Below are 14,494 nucleotides of genomic sequence, written 5' to 3' on the forward strand. Positions count from 1 at the left end.
TGCCCAAGGTATACAAATAGCAGCCACGTAAAGGGCATCGACAAAGTTACAAAGCACGCTGGCTCCTTCTTTGCCCTCACATAGAAACATAGAACATAGAAAATAGGTGCAGAATTAGGCTATTCAATAGACAATAGACAATAGGTGCAGGAGTAGGCCATTCGGCCCTTCGAGCCTGCACCGCCATTCAATATGATCATGGCTGATCATCCAACTCAGTATCCCATACCTGCCATCTCTCCATACCCTCTGATCCCTTTAGCCACAAGGGCCACATCTAACTCCCTCTTAAATATAGCCAATGAACTGGCCTCAACTACCTTCTGTGGCAGAGAATTCCACGGATTCACCACTCTCTGTGTGAAAAAAAACTTTCTCATCTCGGTCCTAAAAGACTTCCCCCTTATCCTTAAACTGTGACCCCTTGTTCTGGACTTCCCCAACATCGGGAACAATCTTCCCGCATCTAGCCTGTCCAACCCCTTAAGAATTTTGTAAGTTTCTATAAGATCCCCCCTCAATCTTCTAAATTCCAGCTCACTCCCCCATTGTTCATTGTTCTTCCCCTCCTCCCCCCCCCCCCCCCCTCATGGCGGTCTCCCCTCGCTCTCATCGACTGCCATCCATGGGTCAACTCATTATTCCATCAACGCCACCGTGGGTAGGATTAGTGTACGGGGTGATCGGCGGTCGGTGAGGACTCAGTGGGACGAAGGGCCTGTTTCCACGCTGTATCTCAATAGTCTAAAGAGACAATAGGTGCAGGAGTAGGCCATTCTCTAAAGAGACTGGATACGGGCGGCACGGTGGCGCAGCGGTAGAGTTGCTGCTTTACAGCGAATGCAGCGCCGGAGACTCAGGTTCGATCCTGACTACGGGTGCTGCACCGTAAGGAGTTTGTACGTTCTCCCCGTGACCTGCGTGGGTTTTCTCCGAGATCTTCGGTTTCCTCCCACACTCCAAAGACGTACAGGTATGTAGGTTAATTGGCTGGGTAAATGTAAAAAAATTGTCCCTAGTGGGTGTAGGATAGTGTTAATGTACGGGGATCACTGGGCGGCACGGACTTGGAGGGCCGAAAAGGCCTGTTTCCGGCTGTATATATATGATATGATATGTAGTGCTGTTCTGACTGCCATCCTGTTCGGATGGGCAAGATCCCAGTGTGGTCAGCTTAGAACAGCAGGACAAGTTTCGAATCTGTTTGCACACAGCGAGTCTTTGTTGACAAAATGCTCTCACTCCATATGACTAATCTCCAATTGTCGTCCGACCAAGCATCTGCTCATCAGGGTGGACATCTGGTGCAAACTCTCTGAGCAAAGAAAAATGTGTAGGAAGGAACTGGAGATGCTGGGTTAGACCAAGGATGGACACAAAAGGCTGGAGTACCTCAGCGAGACAGGCAGCATCTCTGGCAATAAGGCCACGTGTAGACCGGGCAATCATTTTCTCTGAACACCTTCGCTCAGTCCATCTTGGCCTACATGATGGTAGACACAAAATGCTGGAGTAACTCAACGGGACAGGCAGCATCTCTGGAGAGAAGGAATGGGTACATTTTCAGTCTCAAGCCAAAACATCACCCATTCCTTTTCTCCAGAGATGCTGCCTGTCCCGCTGAGTTACTCCAGCATTTTGTGTCTGCCTTCGATTTAAGCCAGCATCTGCAGTTCTTTCCTACACAGTTTGGCCAACATGATCTCCCGGTTGCCAAATATTGTAACTCCCCTTCCCATTCCCACACTGACCTTTCTGTTCTGGGCCTCCTCCATTGTCAGAGTGAGGCCAAACGCAAATTGGAGGAACAGCATCTCATATTTCGCTTGGGCAGCTTACACCCCAGCGGTATGAACATTGACTTCTCTCGCTTCAAGTAGCCCTTGCATTCCCTCTCTCTCCGTTCCACCACCACACTAGTCATTGTCCTGGTTTCACTGTTGTCCTGTTGAGTGCCACTGTCCATACAACTCATTATCACCTAGCCCACAGCCAACAATGGACCATTGTGGTCTCCCCCTTTCCTTGATCATTGTTATTTTTTGCACTTATCTTTCATTCATTTTCTTCTATATCCCTCTATATCAATGCACAGTATATTTCTCTCAACTCCTTTCTTCTTTTGTGGCTTTTTTTGTTGTAAATCAGCATCTGCAGTTCCGCCTTTCTACATTTAATACCTGAACCTTGTAGCAGTGCTGGCTCGAATGGCCAAATGGCCTACTCCTGCACCTATTGTCTATTGACCTTAAATAAGGCGAGACTCAGGTCTTTTAATAATCCTTCAAGCACCCACACACCACGAGACAGACAAAGGACTGAACCAAATCCTCTCCAGGAAACCTCATAGCCCAAGGCCACCTCAGAACTGAGATGAGGAAAAACGTTTTCAGTCAGAGAGTTGTGAATCTGTGGAATTCTCTGCCTCAGAAGGCAGTGGAGGCCAATTCTCTGAATGCATTCAAGAGAGAGCTGGATAGAGCTCTTATGGATAGCGGAGTCAGGGGGTATGGGGAGAAGGCAGGAATGGGGTACTGATTGAGAATGATCAGCCATGATCACATTGAATGGCGGTGCTGGCTCGAAGGGCCGAATGGCCTCCTCCTGCACCTATTTTTTATTGTCAGACCTGTCCATCCAGTGTCACGGGGTTCGACCCAGGGAGTGGCCTAATCCCCAGGGGCTGCCACAACCTCGATGAGCTTCACAGCAGAGAAGAGAGGTTCTCCAGCTTGCTAGCTGGAAGAGATATGTGACAGAGAGGAGTGTGATATACCTAATGCATTGAATCACCAAGTATTAACGTTGCTTGATGGTACTTAATCTCAATGTCTAACCCATGACAGGTAAGCAATCCACGTCCATTGGCATTACTTTCCTTGTTTGTTTGAATAGGAGATTTATCCTGTTGCAATGTTCATAACACATCTTTCCTAATGAGTTTTCTCTTGTTTGGACATGAAGTGGATTTTACAGGTGAAGCTGTAATATGTCGTGGAGAAGAATCATTATCACTTTCGAGCACGGTGGCGCAGTGGTAGAGTTTCTGCCTTGCAGAGCCGGAGACCCGGGTTTAATCCCCACTACGGAGTACGGATGTCAGTACGGAGTTTGTACGTTCTCCCCGTGACCTGCGTGGGTTTACTCCGAGACCTTCGGATTCTTTCCACATTCCAAAGACGTGCAGGTTTGAAGGTTAATTGGCTTGGTGCATGTGTAAACTGTCCACAATCTTATGCAGCAAAGAATTCCACAGATTCACCACCCTCTGCCTAAAGAATTTCCTCCTCGTCTCCTTCCTAAATGAATGTCCTATTATTCTGAGGCTGTGACCTCTGGTCCTAGACTCTCCCACTAGTGGAAACATCCTCTCCACATCCACTGGATAGAGCTCTTAAGGATAGCGGAGTCAGGGGGTACGGGGAGAAGGCAGGAACGGGGTACTGATTGAGAATGATCAGCCATGATCACGTTGAATGGCGGTGCAGGCTCGAAGGGCCGAATGGCCACCTCCTGCACCTATTGTCTATTGTCACTCTATCCAAGGCCTCCCCTCCCCCCAAAAAAGGAAATTCCTTGTGTCAAGAACCCCCCGATACTCCAAGTGCACATGTGTAAAAGTGAGAACATTATTAGCAGATACGTTGAGCTCGCGTTTGGAGAACAAGCTGCTGTCTTCAAGAAGATGGACACAAAATGCTGGAGTAACTCAGCGGGTCAGGCAGCATCTCGGGAGAGAAGGAATGGGTGACGTTTCGGGTCGAGACTGATGTTAGGGGAGGGGGAGGGACAAAGATGGGATGTGGTCGGAGACAGGAAGACTGGTGGGAGAACTGAGAAGGGGAGGGGAAAGAGAGGGGAAGCATGGACTATCTGAAGTGCGAGAAGTCAATGTTCATACCGATTTTCCTATACTGCTGTCTTCAAGACATAGTCAACACCATTAAAAGTTTTTTATTTTAAACAGGTCATTAAAAGCACATTAAAACAGGAATATGTCTCAAGGAATACAAAAGACATTAAACTAAAGTCAATTAATAACTTAACTGCTGAATAAAGAAACCGAGACTCCCTGCTAAACAACTCTCCAGATCTTTGATGCTGGAAATGATTACCAGCAGGCTCGGCGATCGCTTCGCTCAACACCTGCGCTCGGTCCGCATTGACCAACCTGATCTCCCGGTGGCTGAGCGCTTCAACTCCCCCTCCCATTCCCAGTCTGACCTTTCTGTCATGGGCCTCCTCCAGTGCCATAGTGAGCCCCACCGGAAAGTGGAGGAACAGCACCTCATATTTCGCCTGGGCAGCTTGCAGCCCGGTGGTATGAACATCGACTTCTCCAACTTTAGATAGTTCCTCTGTCCCTCTCTTCCCCTCCTCCTTCCCAGATCTCCCTCTATCTTCCTGTCTCCACATATATCCTTCCTTTGTCCCGCGCCCCCTGACATCAGTCTGAAGAAGGGTCTCGACCCGAAACGTCACCCATTCCTTCTCTCCCGAGATGCTGCCTGACCCGCTGAGTTACTCCAGCATTTTGTGAATAAATACCTTCGATTTGTACCAGCATCTGCAGTTATTTTCTTATACCAGCATTATCATATCATATCATATCATATATATACAGCCGGAAACAGGCCTTTTCGGCCCTCCAAGTCCGTGCCGCCCAGCGATCCCCGTACATTAACACTATCCTACACCCACTAGGGACAATTTTTACATTTACCCGGCCAATTAACCTACATACCTGGTTATCCTTGGTACTTCCAGCAAAAGCCATGTGGATGTGACTTCAGAGCCTTGGCTGTGACAAGGTGGCACGGTGGCTCAGCGGTAGAGTTGCTGTCTTACAGCGCCAGAGAACCCGGGTTCCATCCTGACTATGGGCGCTGTCTGTACAGAGTTTGTACGTTCTCAGTGACCTGCGTGGGTTTCCTCCGGGTGCCCTGGTTTTAGTCACAGAGTGATACAGTGCGGAAACAGGCCCTTCGGCCCAAACCTACCCACACCGGCCAACATGTCCCAGCTACACTTCCCACAAAACCCCTTGGTTTTCTCCCACATCCCAAAGGCGTGTGGGTAGGTAGATTAAATGGCTGACGATAGATGCAAAATGCTGGTGGACTCCAATATCACCAGTAAAGACAGGTGAAGTTAAAGTCCTGCCATGGGGTCTGAAGAAGGGTCTCGACCCGAAACATCACCCCTTCCTTCTCTCCAGAGATGCTGCCTGTCCCGCTGAGTTACTCCAGAATTTAGAAGGATGAGGGGGAATCTTATTGAAACATATAAGATAATTAGGGGATTGGACACATTAGAGGCAGGAAACATGTTCCCAATGTTGGGGGAGTCCAGAACAAGGGGCCACAGTTTAAGAATAAGGGGTAGGCCATTTAGAACGGAGATGAGGAAGAACCTTTTCAGTCAGAGAGTGGTGAAGGTGTGGAATTCTCTGCCTCAGAAGGCAGTGGAGGCCAGTTCGTTGGAAGCTTTCAAGAGAGAGTTGGATAGAGCTCTTAAGGAAAGCGGAGTGAGGGGGTATGGGGAGAAGGCAGGAACGGGGTACTGATTGAGAGTGATCATCCATGATCGCATTGAATGGCGGTGCTGGCTCGAAGGGCTGAATGGCCTACTCCTGCGTCTATTGTCTATTGTCTATTGTCTAATGTGTCTATCTTCAATTTAAATCAGCATCTGCAGCTGCTTCTTAAACTGGAGGTTAAGTGGCTGTTGTAAGTTGCCCCAAGTGTGTTGATGAGCACTAGAATCTAGAGGAGGTGACAGGAAGGCAGAGAGAAATGGGATTCGTGTAAATGGGTGCTTGAAGGTGGGTGTGGACTCCGTGGGCTGTCGGACTTGATACCCCATGTGTGGGAAGGAACTGCAGATGCTGGTTTAAACTGAAGGTAGACACACAATGCTGGAGTAACTCAGCGGGACAGGCAGCATCTCTGGAGAGAAGGAATGGGTGACGTTTCGGGTTGAGACCTTTCTTCAGACCCCATGGCAGGACTTTAACATCACCTGCTTTTACTAACATTTAAATCCCTGGAAATGTTTTAACTCAAATGGCTGAATATATTTAGTTTCTTAATTAGTCTTAATTATAGTACAATCTCATCTGGTTATCGTTGTATGTCAGGTGAGGAAATCTTCCATCCCTAGTGTGTCTGGCCCACACACCCATCAACATGGTTGACCCAAAGCCCCCTCAGATCAGGAACAAAGGGGGTGTAAACATAGAAACGAGGAACTGCAGAGGCTGATCAATACACACAAGGACAAAGTGCTGGAGTAACCCAGCGGGTCAGGCAGCATCTCTGGAGAACATGGATAGGTGACGTTTCACAGAGTGCTGGAGTAACTCAGCGGGTCAGGCAGCTTCTCTGGAGAACATGGATAGGTGACGTTTCACAGAGTGCTGGAGTAACTCAGCGGGTCAGACAGCATCTCTGGAGAACATGGTTAGGTGACGTTTCAGGTCGAGACCCTTCTTCCGTCTGATTAGTTTATCAATGTATAGAAACATAGAAACATAGAAAATAGGTGCAGGAGTAGGCCATTCGGCCCTTCGAGCCTGCACCGCCATTCAATATGATCATGGCTGATCATCCAACTCAGTATCCCGTACAGAGAAGGTTCAATCTGGTGAACCTTCTCTGTACTCCCTCTATGGCAAGAATGTCTTTCCTCAGATTAGGAGACCAAAACTGTACGCAATGCTCCAGGTGCGGTCTCACCAATGCCCTGTACAACAATATGCCCTGTATATCAGGTGAAGAAGAGTCTCAACCCAAAGATAGACACAAAAAGCTGGAGTAACTCAGCGGGACAGGCAGCATCTCTGGAGAGAAGGAATGGGTGACGTTTCGGGTTGAGACCCTTCTTCAGAAACAGCACATATCGAAGTCTTGCAGTAATGCTGCCTGACCCGCTGAGTTAATCCAACACTGATGATAAATGTTGGCCTTGCCTGTGATATTCCAATGCTGCCAATAAAGAAATTATAGCATATTGTATGTGACTCGGTGAGTCTTAAAAAGGGCATGTCCCACTTAGGCGATTTTTTTAGGCGACTGCCATAGATGTAGCATGTCGCCGAAAAATCGCCGATTGGACCCCCACCTACGACAATGTCTACGACAAGCTACAACAACCTACCACCTAGTCAATGGCAAGCTACGGCAAGCTACCGACAACCGGCGACCCACCTACGACCACACAGGTGACAACCGAAGTCAACCCAACGTCTACCCACGACAGGCTATGACAAGCTACGACCCTGTCGGCAACAACAGGAGACAATTCACGTCATTTTGGCCTCCGGTTTTGACGCCGGTACCTGTCGCCGGTTGACGTAGGTAGTCGCCAATGGAATTCACCGAAGTCAGCACCGGTGACAATCTACGTCACCTGGCGACAACCTACGACAGCGCCCCTGTCAGGAGACGTCAAGCTACGCTCATTGGCGTCAAACCTACTGTCGCCAAAAACCTTTCAATAGACAATATACAATAGACAATAGGTGCAGGAGTAGGCCATTCAGCCCTTCGAGCCTGTACGCACCGCCATTCAATGCGATCATGGCTGATCACTTTCAATCAGTACCCCGTTCCTACCTTCTCCCCATACCCCCTCACTCCGCTATCCTTAAGAGCTCTATCCAGCTCTCTCTTGAAAGCATCCAACGAACTGGCCTCCACTGCCTTCTGAGGCAGAGAATTCCACACCTTCACCACCCTCTGACTGAAAAAGTTCTTCCTCATCTCCGTTCTAAATAGCCTACCCCTTATTCTTAAACTGTGGCCCCTTGTTCTGGACTCCCCCAACATTGGGAACATGTTTCCTGTCTCTAATGTGTCCAATCCCCTAATTATCTTATATGTTTCAATAAGATCCCCCCTCATCCTTCTAAATTCCAGTGTATACAAGCCCAATATTCTGAAAATCCAGCGGTGACCCGAAAGACACTACGACTCTTTGGAGACGACTCACGACCAGACAGGTGACTCCCCATCGACCGTGTGGGGACAGCGTAGTCACCTGTAGTCGCCTAAAACAATCGCCTAAGGGGGACAGGCGCTTTAGGGAGCTTACCGCGAGTCTGAGACTTCCCTCTGTGGGATGTGTACAAGTCATTCACTCAAGCCTCTAATGTTTGTGCTTCAGACCAACAAAACATAGATTATTGCCCGATTATCCCACTGATGTTTGTGGATCCAGCTGTGCGAGAATTGGCTGTTGCAGTGACTACAGTGTGATGAGCACAGGGATTTCGCGAGCTTAGAGAATGCACTGGGGCCTTCAAAGGCGTTTCTTACTACTTTCAAGATGTTTTCTGGAGTCATTATTTTGTTGCAGCCAAGGCTCTGTGGGGGAGGACCACAGACTATAGACAATAGACAATAGACAATAGGTGCAGGAGGAGGCCATTCGGCCCTTCGAGCCAGCACCGCCATTCAATGTGATCATGGCTGATCATTCTCAATCAGTACCCCGTTCCTGCCTTCTCCCCATACCCCCTGACTCCGCCATCCTTAAGAGCTCTATCCAGCTCTCTCTTGAATGAATTCAGAGAATTGGCCTCCACTGCCCTCTGAGGCAGAGAATTCCACAGATTCACAACTCTCTGACTGAAAGACTCTGGCTAGTCCTTCAAGTGCTAGACATTGAGGAGCAAAGTCTGGTGGGGAACACCCCTCAAACAAGTCAAGTCAAGTCAAGTCAAGTCAATTTATTTGTATAGCACATTTAAAAACAACCCACGTTGACCAAAGTGCTGCACATCTGACTAGGAAAAAAAGAAACATACAGTGGCAGGCAGCGAGACACAACGGCGCGGCCATCTTGAACAAAATGTTAATTCAATCACCCACAGTCCAACAATAAAAGCACTAAACAGGCACCCAAATTACCCAACCCCAAAAACCCCCCAAAACACAGTCCAACAATAGAAGCATTAAATAGGCATTCAAATCACACACCCCAAAACCCCCAAAAACACAGTCCAACAATAAAAGCATCAAACAGGCACTCAAACCACCCAACCCCAAAAACACACAAAAAAGAAACATCCATCAAAGAAACATCCATCACAGTGAGTCTCCTCCAGTCCTCTCTCTCCTCACTGTGATGGAAGGCCACAATGTCTTTCCCTTCTCCCGCTGTCCTCGCCCGCAGTCAGGTTGTTGTGGTTGCAGGCCGCACCGGACGGTCCACAGCGGGCCGAGCCCAAGGCGCGTCGCGTCGCAGCCGCTCCCGCAGCCTCCGAAGACGGCTGGCTCCGCTGATGATAAGTCCGATCCGGGGCGGGCGAACACGCTGTCGCTGCCGCTGTTGCTGCACATCGGGGCGGTCGTGGCTCCCGACATTGAAACCCCCGCCCAGCAGAGAAATATCCCGCGGCCATCTTAGGCCGCGCCGGACGTTGAAATGTCCGCGCCCCAAGCCCCGCGATCTGGGGCGGGCGAACACGCTGCCGCTGCCGGAGCTCCCGATGTCGGGATCCACGCGGCCCGAACCTAAGGCGAGTCGCAGCCGCTCCCGCAGCCTCCGAAGACGGCCGGCTCCGGTGGTGGTAAGTCCGATCCACGGACTTGGATGGTAAGTCCGATGGAGGCTGACAGCTCCAGGAGTTGGGCCGATGGTAGGCCGCAGCAGGAACGGAGACACGGCCCAGAAAACAAAGGTCGGGTCTCCGTTCGGAAGGGACACATATTTACAGTGTTAGTTTCCCCCTCCCCCCCACATACACACACAGAACACAAACACAAAAACACCACATCACAACTACAATTAAGACAAAAAAACCAACAAAAACACAAAGACAAATGGACCGCAGGTGAGCGGCAGCTGCTAGGGCAGCGCCGCCATTTTGTACAGGGTAGGGACATCACCCCAGGTGGCCACACGAGTGCTTCATGTAAAACCAGACTGGTGGCACAGCGGTAGAGTTGCTGCCTTACAGTCCTTGCAGTGCCGGAGACCCGGGTTCCATCCCGACTACGGGCGCTGTCTGTACGGAGTTTGTACGTTCTCCCCGTGACCTGCATGGGTTTTCTCCGAGATCTTCGGTTTCATCCCACACTCCAAAGACGTACAGGTTTCTATGTTAATTGGTTTGGTGTATGTGTAAATTGCCCCTAGTGTGTGTGTGTGTGTGTGTGTGTAGGATAGTGTTAATGTGGGGGGGGAATCACTGGTCGGTGCACATTCAGTGGGTCATAGGGCCTGTTTCCACACTGCATCTCTAAATTAAATTACTGAGTATGGCACTGTTGAATGAGAAAACACTGATTAATATTATCTGAATGGTGGCCGATTAGGAGAAGGGGAGATGCAACGAGACCTGGGTGTCGTGGTACACCAGTCATTGAAAGTAGGCATGCAGGTGCAGCAGGCAGTGAAGAAAGCGAATGGTATGTTGGCATTCATAGCGAGGGGATTTGAGTATAGGAGCAGAGAGGTTCTGCTGCAGTTGTACAGGGCATTGGTGAGACCGCACCTGGAGTATTGCATACAGTTTTGGTCTCCTAATCTGAGGAAAGACATTCTAGCCTTAGAGGGAGTACAGAGAAGGTTCACCAGATTGATTCCTGGGATGGCAGGACTTTCATATGAAGAAAGACTGGATAGACTCGGCTTGTACTCGCTGGAATTTAGAAGATTGAGGGGGGATCTTATAGAAACTTACAAAATTCTTAAGGGGTTGGACAGGCTAGATGCGGGAAGATTGTTCCCGATGTTGGGGAAGTCCAGAACAAGGGGTCACAGTTTAAGGATAAGGGGGAAGTCTTTTAGGACCGAGATGAGAACGTTTTTTTTCCACACAGAGAGTGGTGAATCTGTGGAATTCTCTGCCACAGAAGGTAGTTGAGGCCAGTTCATTGGCTATATTTAAGAGGGAGTTAGATGTGGCCCTTGTGGCTAAAGGGATCAGGGGGTATGGAGAGAAGGTAGGTACGGGATACTGAGTTGGATGATCAGCGATGATCGTATTGAATGGCGGTGCAGGCTCGAAGGGCCGAATGGCCTACTCCTGCACCTATTTTCTATGTTCTATGTTTCTATGTAAGACCATATGAGGAGTTTTTGCATGGTTTGTTGTAGTTCAGAGATAGTGCAGAAACAGGCCCTTCAGCCAACCGAGCCTGCATCGACCAGCGATCCCCGCACATTAATGCTATCCTGGGGAGAATTTACATTTATACCAAGCCAATTAACCTACAAATTTGTACGTCTTTGGAGCGTGGGAGGAAACCAATGATCTCGGAGAAAACCCACGTGGTCACAGGGAGAACGTACAAACTCCGTACAGACAGTGCCCGTAGTCGGGATGGAACCCGGGCCTGTGGTGCTGTGAGGCAGCAACCCTAACATTGTGCCAGAGGCGCACAGATTTGTAGGCCGAAAGTCTTGGTAAAATAGTAAGTTGCCCTAGTGTGCAGGATAGTGTTTGTGTTCGGGCATCGCTGGTTGGTTGGGTCTCGTTTGCCTGAAGGACCTGTTTCCATGCTGTATCTCTCTAAACTAAATCTCCAAATGGCTAAATGTAGAAACAAGGAATGGTAGATGCCAGTTAATACACACAAGAGGCAAAATACATAGAGAGGTGACGTTTGTGGTTGAGACCTTTCTTCAGACTGATGGGTTGTCAGCACATCATCTACTGACTGAAGGGTCTCGACCAGAAATACCACCTACCCACGTTCTCCAACAATGCTGCTCGCCCTGCCGAGTTACTCCAGCACTTTGCCTCCAAATGGCTGTTATTATCCACTTCAAAAGCTCCTCCATCCGCCCCACACAACAACGTGATTGCAAATTGGACGTGGGCCGAATTTTCAGAGCTTCTATTCTAAGATGAACAACCCGGAGGTGCTTAGAGGCAATTAGATGCTCCTCAAACGTGACCTCTGTGGTTACGTTGGAAACAGGGTACCAATTTGCGCACAGCTATCTCCCAGTAACCACACTGTGATAAACGTCCTGACCATCTGTTTGCCATGATGTTGGCGGAGGGAGTATATTGACCAAAACAGCAGAACGAGTTCCCTGACATTACAGGAGTTATTTATAACCTTCACAACTCCCACCCCGAATGTGTGCAACAGAGACTCGTGGAGGCAAATCCACTTTGATAGGCACACACCCTTGCTGCTCAAAGATTATTTGTGCTGATTCACAGAAGAATCACAGCATCCTGCCACAGGATCAGCAAATGCCCAGTTGGTCAAAGTTAAAGATTGCTCAAAGTTTAAATCTTTGGATAAATACTCCAAAGACGTACAGGTATGTAGGTTAATTGGCTGAGTAAAGGTAAAAATTGTCCCTAGTGGGTGTAGGATAGTGTTAATGTGCGGGGATCGCTGGGCGGCACGGACTTGGTGGGCCGAAAAGGCCTGTTTCCGGCTGTATATATATGATATGATATGGTGAAGGTGTGGAATTCTCTGTCTCAGAAGGCAGTGGAGGCCAGTTTGTTGGATGCTTTCAAGAGAGAGCTGGATAGAGCTCTTAAGGATAGCGGAGTGAGGGGGTATGGGGAGAAGGCAGGAACGGGGTACTGATTGAGAGTGATCAGCCATGATCGCATTGAATGGCGGTGCTGGCTCGAAGGGTTGAATGGCCTACTCCTGCACCTATTGTCTATTGTCTATGATATGATATACTTCCAACAGAACCAAACTTACCCATTTCACTCCACGGCAGAAATAAATATTAATCAGTCCTTGAAGACTTTATGTTTATCTGCACACGACCATTAAGATTTGTTTTTTATTTTTTTTAGATTTAGAGATACAGCACGGAAACAGGCCCTTCGGCCCACCGAGTCCGCGCCGCCCAGCGATCCCCGCACATTAACACTATCCTACACACACTAGGGACAATTTTTTACATTTTACCCAGTCAATTAACCTGCAAACTTGTACGTCTTTGGAGTGTGGGAGGAAACCGAAGATCTCGGAGAAAACCCACGCAGGTCACGGGGAGAACGTACAAACTCCGTACAGACGGCGCTCGTAGTCAGGATCGAACCCGAGTCTCCGGCGCTGTAAGGCAGCAACTCTATCGCTGCGCCACCTTCATTAACTGGCTCCTTCATACATACTCATGTCAATTCTCTTTTGTTCCCCCATTTCCAATTCCCCCCCCCCCCCCCCTCGCTACAATCAGTCTGAAGAAGGGTCTCGATACAAACCGTCACTTGTCCAGCACTTCATATTTAGCTTGGGCAGCTTACAACCCAGCGCTATGAATATTGCTTTCTCCAACTTCAAGTAAATATTGCATCCTCTCTCTCTGTCCTTCCCACACCCTAGTCCCTGTACTAGTTTCACTGTCGTCATGCTTAGTTTGACTTTATATTACTCGTTGTCACCTTCCCCACAACCAACAATGGACCATTGTGGGCTCCACCTTTCCCTGATCATCGTTGGGGGCTTTGATTTATCTTTTCACGTAGCTTTCATTCTTTACACCTTTTCACATCTCTCATTTCCCTTTCCTCTGACACTCAGTCTGAAGAAGGGTCCAGACCCGAAACGTCACCTATCCATGTTCTCTAGAGTTGCTGCCTGACCCGCTGAGTTACTCCGGCACTCTGTGAAACGTCACCTATCCATGTTCTGGACAATAGACAATAGACAATAGGTGCAGGAGGAGGCCATTCGGCCCTTCGAGCCAGCACCGCCTTTCAATGTGATCTTGGCTGATCATTCTCAATCAGTACCCCGTTCCTGCCTTCTCCCCATACCCCCTGACTCCGCTATCCTTAAGAGCTCTACCTAGCTCCCTCTTGAATGCATTCAGAGAATTGGCCTCCACTGCCGTCTGAGGCAGAGAATTCCACAGATTCACAACTCTGACTGAAAAAGTTTTTCCTCATCTCAGTTCTAAATGGCCTACCCCTTATTCTTAAACTGTGGCCCCTTGTTCTGGACTCCCCCAACATTGGGAACACGTTTCCTGCCTCTAACGTGTCCAACCCCTTAATAATCTTATACGTTTCTATAAAATCCCCTCTCATCCTTTCCATGTTCTCCAGAGATGCTGCCTGACCCGCTGAGTTACTCCAGCACTCTGTGAAACGTCACCTATCCATGTTCTCCAGAGATGCTGCCTGACCCGCTGAGTTACTCCAGCACTCTGTGAAACGTCACCTATCCATGTTCTCCAGAGATGCTGCCTGACCCGCTGAGTTACTCCAGCAGTTTGTGTCTATCTCAATTCTCCCCGTCTCTTTTCTTCTCACTCCCCTCTTCTGTAGCTTAAAACTGGTTTGATTTCTATCTTTTATCAGTTGCATTCGAAGGTCGTTGGCCTGTTGTGTTGACTCTAGCCCTCTCCACAGTTGTCTCCTGGCCTGCTGGGTGCTTCTATTCCTGTTCACAGTTGGGTTAGAGTGGCTACCACACTGCACTGTTGTTTGTCTCAAGATAAAAGTTAACCTCTGTTCTCAGACAGTAACTTGGGGTGTATCCTAGGTTACAGTCCG

This window comes from Rhinoraja longicauda, chromosome 37 (assembly GCF_053455715.1).
Source record: "Rhinoraja longicauda isolate Sanriku21f chromosome 37, sRhiLon1.1, whole genome shotgun sequence".
Taxonomy (NCBI): Eukaryota; Metazoa; Chordata; class Chondrichthyes; order Rajiformes; family Arhynchobatidae; genus Rhinoraja; species Rhinoraja longicauda.